The sequence below is a fragment of the Oryctolagus cuniculus genome, chromosome 4, assembly GCF_964237555.1.
Source record: "Oryctolagus cuniculus chromosome 4, mOryCun1.1, whole genome shotgun sequence".
NCBI classification, from domain to species: domain Eukaryota; kingdom Metazoa; phylum Chordata; class Mammalia; order Lagomorpha; family Leporidae; genus Oryctolagus; species Oryctolagus cuniculus.
In genome coordinates, this window is record NC_091435.1 from 112,200,982 (window position 1) to 112,208,560 (window position 7,579).

At 38.3% G+C, this 7,579-nt stretch overlaps 1 pseudogene; it reads right to left on the bottom strand.

Moving 5' to 3' along the window:
- Positions 1-274: 274 nt before the first annotated feature.
- LOC103350442 (14-3-3 protein zeta/delta pseudogene) lies at positions 275-2,063 on the bottom strand (annotated as a pseudogene).
- Positions 2,064-7,579: the final 5,516 nt, after the last annotated feature.

Below are 7,579 nucleotides of genomic sequence, written 5' to 3' on the forward strand. Positions count from 1 at the left end.
CATCGCTTTTTTCCAATTAACCTCCCCCCCTACTCCTAGGAAAATTTTTTTTCCTTTTCTGGGGGGGTGGGAGAGGAGAGGGGAATATTAGTTGGGAATGGTAGTCATTTTAGTTGTACTTTTGCTACTATGATAAACTCTGCATTCAAACTTGGTAAAAGCCCATTAGCTGCCAAGAGGGAATAAGGAATAAATTTCCAAAAATGTACAATTTCTTTTAGCGAAGTTTCAGAACCAAAAGACTAATTTACATGAAAAGCTGTAGAGAAAGTAGTTGAAAAGTCCATTCATAAAACTTTTATTCCACTTACATGAACTTAATACACGTGTTCTTAACAATTATGCTTGGATTGTTCATGAAAATTTCCTAAGACATTAAACATAGCTAGCCGTCATCTCAAGTTATTTCCCTGTTAACTATTTTTACAGCACATGCATGTTAGGCAAGTATCAAAAAAAAAATCACAAAAGCAAAAAAAAATCTAAAAAAGTTAAATACATGGGTTTTGCTTTACTGCTGTGCTTGATACACATGAAATAATGGATATCAAGCAATTCATTTTTCTGCATCTTTACTTTTACATTTGTTCTTAGGTTGCCTAAAACATTTAAATACAAATAAAATGAGTGTAGCAAAAATAATGAAAGCAAACAGCAGGTAACTTTACAAATAATGGAATGTGAACTGTTTCTGCCTTTCTGGGGTCCCGACTTTGTCTAAAGGAACACGCCCTGCAGCTGCAGCCCAAGGTGTGCACACTGAGACAGCATCCCGCACATCCACACGGCTCGACACGGAACAGCCTTGGGCTACCAGTTTCTCCCACAGTCGTCTAAGTGCTCCAAACCTTAAATACCCACAATAACTCCACCTGTGACTGGAACAATTAACCCTTTTATTCCCCACCAGGACAAACCAATGTGCAGGCACTTTTGTTTAGACACGGAAGCAGTTTTAACACTGGCCCTTGAGAAGTCACAATGTACCAAAAGTACTATGCCAAACATTTATAGCTTGTATAAAAATTCCACATCCCCATATTGGCCACCTCAAGATGAAAACAGATAACTCCCTAATGTTAACTGGCTCTATTCCCCTAATATTACACATAAAAACCACATGGGAAATATAGAAATTCAAATAGAAGTAACATAAACCTGTCATAAATAGTAAACAAAAAAACTATTTGTGGGATAGCATGGATGACAAATGGTCTACTGTGTAAATCTGAGAATGAGGCAGACAAATATCAGAAGGCCGGTTAGTTCTCCCCTTCTTCTCCTGCTTCAGCTTCATCTCCTTGGGTGTCCGATGTCCACAATGTCAAGTTGTCTCTCAGTAACTGCATTATTAGCGTGCTGTCTTTGTATGATTCTTCATGTTACGTATCAAGTTCAGCAATGGCTTCATCAAAAGCTGTCTGCAACAGAGCAGGCTTTCTCTGGGGAATTCAGAATCTCGTAATAGAACACAGAGAAGTTAAGGACCAGACCCAATCTGATAGGATGCGTTGGTTGCATTTCTTTTTGCTGATTTCAAAGCTCCTTGGTATGCTTGTTGTGGCTGATCCACAATCCCCTTCTTGTGATCACCAGCAGCAACCCCAGCCAGGTAACCGTAGCAGTCTCCTTTCATTTTCAACTAGAAGACTTTGCTCTCTGCTTGTGAAGCATTAGGGATCAAGAACTTTTCCAAAAGAGACAGTACGTCATTGCAGATATCTCTTAGCTCGGTCTGTTTTCTCTCTGTATTCTCGAGCCATCTGCTGTTTTTTCTCAGCACCTTCGGTCTTTTGCTCAATACTTGAGACGACCCTCCAAGATGACCTACGGGCTCCTATGACATTTTTATAGGCTACCGAGATTCCTCTCCTCGTTAGATAACTCAGCTCCTTGCTCAGTCACAGACTTCATGCAAGCTGCCATATCATCATATCTCTCAGCCTGCTCAGCCAGTTTGGCCTTCTGCACCAGCTCATTTTTATCCATGACTGGATGTTCTGTGTCTGGAGTAAGAGCCGACGGACGGACGGAGGCTCACCGGGCTCTGGGCGGCGGCGGAGAGTTTGGCTAGTCTTTTAACTGCAGAACTTTAACCAGTCTAAAAAAAGTAAGGGATATCTGTATTAAACAATATTTAATATCATTTTGATATAGATATTAAAAAACAGATAGTTATTATTTCTGGAAGTTAATTATGTCTTACTTTCTTGTATGATTTCAAGGTTCTGGGTTAACAATATGCAGTACCTAGATTTCAAAGTCTGCTTATAGATGTAATGAATAGATGCACAAATGAACACTGACAGATCAAAACTCCATACAAGTGCAAGGTGAAGGGAAGCATGGTGGTCCAAAAGCAAGATCCCAGCTATTAATCTGCCATCTTGTTCTGTTGAGTTTAATACAATGAGCTCAGGCATAACCCACTCTACTGCCTCTCTCTGTTCTTGAGAGAACACATCTCTTGTCCTCCTCCTAATCACTTGGTCCTTTGAAGATAATATGAATCAGCAGGGAAGCAAATCCTTTCCTAAAGCTAGTAGCTCACAGCATCTCACTGAAATTTCACAAGGAGGAGCATTGAGCATGTTCCTTTTCCTTCCATTTTGATAATGAGGCATGATGGCTTTACTCCACACTCACCATTACAATGTTGTTCGCCTTTTGGATTAAAACATAGTGAAGGAGAAAAATACATACATTTGATTTGGGTTTAAAGGATCTCACACTAGCAGAGTCACGTGCCATTTTTTTTTCTTTTCTAGGTTCCATAAACTTTCTCTTTCATGTGGAGCAATAGTGTATTTGGTTAATAACCTTGCTGTTTTGTGCTGTTAAGGGAACTGAAGTACCATTAACACATATTAAAGTACCATTGATTCCATTAGTGCCAACAAGCACTAAATCCCGATTTCTTTTTAAATAAGCATTAAAACAAATGCAGATGTCCTTATTAACAAGTAACATGCTGAGCAGCCCTTATTGCGATTGTTTAATATATGAGCTATGTCTAAAAGACCAAGTTAGAATCATAAGGAACTGAAATGCTAGAACTTGGGTATGAGGAAGGACAAGTGAAGGAATAAATATGAACTTCCTCAGGCACAATTTTTCTAAAATTCCACTTTATCTCTCAGAATAAAATCATAATAACTTTTCACCTTCATATGCTTCTACTTTCATATATTCTAACACGTGTAATACCACATCAATGAAGAAAACAAATTGTAGAATTCCAATAATCCAATTGGTGAAAGAGGAATCAGATCCAGGAGATGGACATGACTTAGGTGGCCTCTCACTTCATGGCTTCTACATGTGGTATCCATGATTATATGTTCCCACTGAAAAGTAGAATGTTTGCCTAAGAAGCAGTTACTTGGGAGAAGATAACCATGTGCCTGTGCATTAGGCCTTCTGAAAGATGTGGCCATGAGGTTTGCATCTGGCACAGTGATTGGAATGTGTGCACCCCATGTCAGGGTACCTAGGTTTGGGTCCCAGCTATACTTCTGATTCCAGCACCCTGGGAAAAGCAGGTGATCATTCAAGTTGTTTGGTTCTTGCCACCCATGCAGGAGACCTTGATTGAGTTCCTGGCTCCTAGCTTCAGCCTGTCATAGCCCTGGCTGTTGCAGGCATTTGGGGTTTGAACTAGTTTATGGAATAATTCTTCCTGTCTCTGTCCCTGTCTGTCTCTCTGTCTCTGTCTTTCTGTCTCTCTGACTTGCAAATTGTAGTCCATAAGCTATACTTTGGAAATTTATATTCATTAAATAAAAGTTTTTTTTTTTTTTTAAAAAGAGACATTCAAAAGAATGGAAAAAAAATAAAAATAAAATTAAAAAAAAATAATTGTGACCATTCCAGTAATCTTTTTCATACCATCAGAAATTAGAAGACTTCAATGAAATATTGGGGCCAAATTTGTGGTAAAAATAAATGTCTCTGGGGCTGGCGCTGTGGTGTAACAGGTAAAGCCACCACCTACAGTACCGGCATCCCATATAGGTGCTGGTTCGAGACCAGGCTGCTCCAGTTCAGATCCAGCTCTCTGCTATGGCCTGGGAAAGCAGTAGAAGATGGACCAAGTCCTTGGGCTCCTTGCACCCACATGGAAGACCTGGAAGAAGCTCCTGGCTCCTGGCTTCGGATCGGTACAGCTCCAGCCGTTGTGGCCATCTGGGGAGTGAACCAGCAGATGGAAGACCTCTCTCTCTCTCTCTCTCTCTGCCTTTCCTCTTTCTGTGTAATCGTGACTTTCAAGTAAAATAAGTAAATCTTCAAAAATAAATAAGTTTTATTACCATACATCATTTAACGTCTTTCTCCATTTCCCCTTTAGGGAATCTGCCAGTTTTATAGCAATATGTAAGCAAGTCTGTTCTTGGTCTGAAAGGTGATCAGGTTCATTGTATCAAACTTGGGATTCTCTACCTTGCTGTCTAGGGTTGCCACTTTGGGGATTCCAGGAGTAGCGGTAAAAGGGCAAGGGCAGGATAGACAGTGCATTATGTTAAGATGTGATTTCAGAAGTAAAATGGTGTTGAGTTACTATGCATGATTAAGAGATGAACTGCTGTTGTGTGAGCAATAGGAGCTAGCATACATATAGAGAGGTAATTGCCTAATGGAATAATCATAGCAGAAAGTTATCAGTATATTCATCATACAGAATAGCCTGCTACAACTTGGAGTATATGGTAGTGTCCCCAAGTCCTCCCCAAAAGTGTCTACTACATGTACATAGGCATGGATAGAAGTCATGCGAGTGTTATGGAAGGAGTATGACAAGAGATGTTGGCCTGGAGTTGCATAGGTCTGTAGAGTGTCTGGGGAAGACTTGATAGGATAGTTCATTGAAAAAAAAAAAAACTTGAACTATAGTTGACTTTATTTCCTAGTTGTTCAAAGAAATATCCCCATGAGGAGTGGGTCTAAAGATTGAGCATCTGTGTCCACAATGTAATGTTCCCTAACTAAACCTCTCAGATGGCTTGTGTGTGCATCCTGTAGGGGAGTTCTCTATTAAACCCTTCCCCCAACTCTTGCTATGAGACCATTTATGTTGTCAGAAACTGCATCCTTTCTTTGAAAACATTTTGGGTATATTCTCTTTATGAAAAAACAAGTGTGGCCCATTATATTTCATTGTTATTGAACAGCAGGAAGTTGGAAACAGAAAGGCGCTAATGGAATTTTAGAAGAACATCTTTTTTTCATCTCAGAGCTTTAGCTGCCTTGGTTATTTGTTTATGTCTCAAAATTCTAACTTCATCTTTTTGATACAGAAATCTTAATTTCAATTCATTGCAATATCAAAAGCAAAACAGACACCATGCTCTTTCAGACAAAAAATGAGCAGCAAGCTAAATGAATTGTTCTGTATACTTCCTTGATATTTTAGTGGTATATAGCCAATAATATCTTATGTATTTTACCTTAAATTTGTATTGCTTTACACAGAAATGCAGGTGAAGAAATCACAAACACTTAATAACAGCCTCTTAATTTTGTTTTTCTGAACAGGTATCTCAGTTCCAGGACATTTTTATGAGGGCATTTTTTTTTCTTTCATAAAGCTGCATATATCATTTCATCACTGTAGGCACAGGGATACAACCTAAATCAGTTCTAAAGTTTTCCCTCTGGACTGTGCCTTCTCCTGTCCATTGCTGCCACCAGTTTATTAGAGTTGCATGAACTGAATAGTTGATTAGGTTTTATTTTTAAGGTAAAATAATTACAAATCTCCAAAACATCACACAGAGAAAAGTTGACAAATATATCAAGATTTGTTTGCAAGATGTTAGAAGACTTTGTTCATTTTGTTGTACATAACTAAATCTAAGAATAACTTTCCAAAGAGAAGCTTAAAAGGAATATAAATATCAGAAGTATGATATCAGGCGTCTTATTTCAAACCCATAATGCGTGTACTTTTATCTTGAATCTCACTCCAAAGAGCCTCGAGTATCTTATGATGGCCACAGTCTAGTGACAATTCTAGCTTGCCTGGATCTGCTATTCATTGTTTAGCAAAGGGCCACAGGTTTTAAATTACCTTAATTTGCTTAGGTTTCAAAGCACCTTCTTTTCTTTTGTCCTCCAATCAAAACATCCTAAAGTAGAATCTCTTATACAACAGTGTGAACACCATGTATAATATCAAATGTATAATATAGGAAAAGAGTAAGTATTGCAAATATTTTTCATTTACCTTTTTTGTTGTTCACTATTATTAAATATGTTCAAGTGATAACCATAAAAACTGCATACTTATTTGAGGACAAAATATTTCTATAATAAGGAGAAAAGAAAACAAACCCTAGCTAATTCTCTCAAATAATGGTCAGAGGCACAGAGGAAAGAAAATGAGTAGGAAAAGTCTTGTATTTCTTATTTAGGATAGGGAGAAGTAGATAGGCCCATCAAGATGTAAAATAGGGAAGTGATCTCTAGGACACTGGGAGGTCATTTTGATCAGGTAAGATTGTAGAGATGATACATAAGTGTAAGAGAAGATGACAGTGACATAATTTGTTTTTATTAAGTTCACATGTTTGAGACTATTGACTGTCATTTATGATTCAATTTTAGCCACTAGTGTTTATCACCTTTGTCTGCAAGAAATATATATGCCATTGGTACATGGGACTGAATTGGAATCCCCTGGCACATTTCTAACTCTACTGTTTGGGGCAAGTCCGATTGAGCATGTGCCAAACTGTATATCTCCTCCCTCTCTTATTCCAACTCTTATATTTAACAGGGATCACTTTTCAGTTAAATTTAAATGTACCAATGCCATGTCACTAGTCAAAGTGATCAGTTTCAGTTCATAATTGATCATAATAGGATTAAGAATCAAAGGGATCACATAAACAAGACTAGTGTCCGCTAATACTAACTGATAGAATTAAAAAGGAGAGAACGACCCAACATGGGAAGCAGGATACACAGCAGACTCATAGAATGGCAGATGTCCTAAACAACACTCTGGCCTCAGAATCAGCCCTTAAGGCATTTGGATCTGGCTAAAAAGCCCATGAGAGTTTCTCAGGCATAGAAAGCCAAGACACTGTGGCAAAAAAAAAAAAAAAAAAAAAAAAAAAAAAAAAAAAACCTAAATGAAAGATCTCTGTGAGTGAGATACCAGTGGAAAGAATGGGCCATCAAAGATACCTTTCTCTGAAGGGAGGAGAGAACTTCCACTTTGACTATGACCTTGTCTAAATAAGATCGGAGTTGGTGAACTCAAAAGGCTTCCATGACAAGAGCCTAGGGTGATTACTGACGCCATAAACAAAAGTGTCAATTGTTAAATCAACAACAGGAGTCACTGTGCACTTACTCCCCATGTAGGATCTCTGCCCTTAATGTGTTGTACAATGTGAATTAATGCTATAACAAGTACTCAAACAGTACTTTACACTTTGTGTTTCTGTGTGGGTGCTAAGTGTTGAAATCTTTACTTCGTGTATACTAAATTGATCTTCTGTATATAAAGAGAATTGAAAATGAATCTTGATGTGAATGGGATGGGAGAGGGAGTGGGAGATGGGAGGGTTGCGGG